Below are 2,603 nucleotides of genomic sequence, written 5' to 3'. Positions count from 1 at the left end.
TATACATACATTATAACATACATACTTATATCATGGACCTATTAATAAGATTATTAATTAATATTATTAATAGGTCCATGCTTATATGTACGGTTTGGTCAAATTTGTGTGGTGTTTGAAAAATACAGGGGGAGTCTTTATGGCCCAAAATAGTGATTTCAGACTACATTGGTAATGTAATTCGACAGGCAAATTACAGTAACATTTTTAGCAAATTTCTTTGAAAAAATATCGTAGGCATAGGGCCTAGCTACGTATACAGTATTTTCATTTTACAGTACGTAGTTTGGAACAATATCGGAAGTGGGGGTGCTGGCAGTGACTACAATTTATTTGAAAATATCTTGGGTCCGATCGTCCACACCAGTTGGGCCCAATCGTCTATCACAGGGGCGGATTTAGGGGGGCCGCCCCGGCCCCGGCCCCCCTTTTGGGAAGTAAAAAAAGAAAAAAAAAAGAGGGAAAAAGAAAAAAATAATAGCCCAGAATGTCTCAAATGTTATGTTCGGGCGTCTAGAACCCTACGACAGTGTTGTATCAATCGGCCTAACTTTCGGCCCCCTTCCGGCTCCCCCTTTTGGACATTTCTGGATCCGCCCCTGTATCACCCGAAGTTTTCATTACGATTATCAAGAACGTACACGATCTATGCCCTGGGCTAGGCTTAGCTTGCTGTCGTCACTCTGCTACGTATACTACACTACAACCGCATAACAAAGAAAGCGACCCACGTGGTGCATTCTTAAATATTACACAAATTGTATTAGACGATAACACGATATCATTGATTGAACGATCTAACTAGGCCTACCCTTGCATCGCAGTAATACTGAACTAGGCCTAGCTTAGGCCTCATGTTTTTGTGGAAAGCTAGATAGTCGTTTTGTACCCGACAGTCGGCTGCCTTTATATTTTCACCTGTTTTCAGTTTGCATTCAAAGGGTACATTGCTGCACAGCCAACTGTCGGGGATATAGTGCCTTCATATGACTACTCATACGTATACAACAGAAAAAAACGTCGCATGGACTAAGTGAAAAATGGAGATCTAAATGAAGAAACGATGTATTTCAGCAAGTATTAAAACATTTTAGTTTTATTTTAGGCCTTCTTCAAAATACCTATGCCTACAGCAGATGATTTTTTTGCCGTAAAACCAAAATAGTTTCATCCATGTCGACATTCCGGTCGCTTAGCGTGAGCCCTGACTGAACTCTGCAGAAACTTCACATCGATCTTCGCATCGCGATGTAAAACAAAATGTCGGAAAACTTTTCTTTGACGCATGCGCATTTGCATAAATGTCTACACACACACATACACACAATAAAGAACATAGGAAATAACAAGAGTGATTACAATAGTTCCTATTGCATTACATGCATAGGAACTAATAATATTAAATATGCCTATTAGTTACAATGTGAGAGTTATGTATTATTTTATTATAAAAATATACTATGATAAACATTGACAATATAGGGCAATTCCATGTCAAATCAACCAAAAAAAAAACATCAATCTCGAAATTATGTTCAAATGTTAATATGTACAGGTACAGTATTATGATGTAAAGAAGCTTCCCTTAAATTTGGTGAAGGGCGCTCTAACAGTTCCTGACCAGTGAGCAATTATATATGGCATGTCCATTCGAAATTGCACTTTTTGTATATTAACACTATAGCAACTTTTTTATAGTGGTAACGATCACCTGCTTAGTAGTGGGGACTTCCCCATTTTGAAATTTTAGTCGCGATTGATTACAGCCGCAAATTAACATTGACTTGTTCACAAGCTTTTGAGTCACTAAAAGCGAAATGATTTGAATAGTTAGTAATAAGATCCATGGTAACAGTGGCTTTATCATGGGAAACAACAACCTGCATATTTCATAATCAAACATCAGTAGGAAAATGCTCATTTGTTTTTCCAGGACATTCAAGGAATTTAAGGACGCGTACGAACCCTGTTGATAACATTCCTGAATTGGCGGTGTACAAAGACTTGACCTGATTCTCTCAAGAGTATTGTGGGAACCTACTTGTGGGAACGTTTCTCATTCAATTTACTGTTACTAGGCAACTTGCAGTACTGCGTACGAACCCTGAAAATAACTCTTAACAGAACTGATTGTTCAACCAAACTTGGTCTAGGAAACAGGCTGGTGATAATAGGCCCGGTTGGTATGGTACATCCTAATGCCAGTATGTAATAATAATATTTTTATGCCATATGATGATCATTATCCCCGGCAGTAACTACAAACATCATATGATTAAATTTTGGAGTTAAAATAACTGTAAAATAATACTCTTGCAACGAATGGGGAGATTCATTTTTTCATTTCATACTGCGATAGCATTTGCCACGAAAATGGACCAATTGGCGGGCAGGCAGAGTTTTTAGGGGCGCGACCTGTTCTGTTTACAACTAGACTGCCGACCAGCAAGTGGCATTGCCCAACGAAGAATGTGTACTTGGAAAAACATAATCAGACCTAAAGAAATGCACGCAAAAACAATATAAAAGTCGCATCAGTTTTATTGGCAATAATTAAATTTGCTGAGTAGTACAGCAAAACAACAGGTACTGTACGTATTATT

This window comes from Anneissia japonica, unplaced genomic scaffold, assembly GCF_011630105.1.
Source record: "Anneissia japonica isolate Jap-2015-1 unplaced genomic scaffold, ASM1163010v1 scaffold20179_len34603_cov105, whole genome shotgun sequence".
NCBI lineage: Eukaryota > Metazoa > Echinodermata > Crinoidea > Comatulida > Comatulidae > Anneissia > Anneissia japonica.
Note: the sequence above shows the minus strand (reverse complement) of the source record.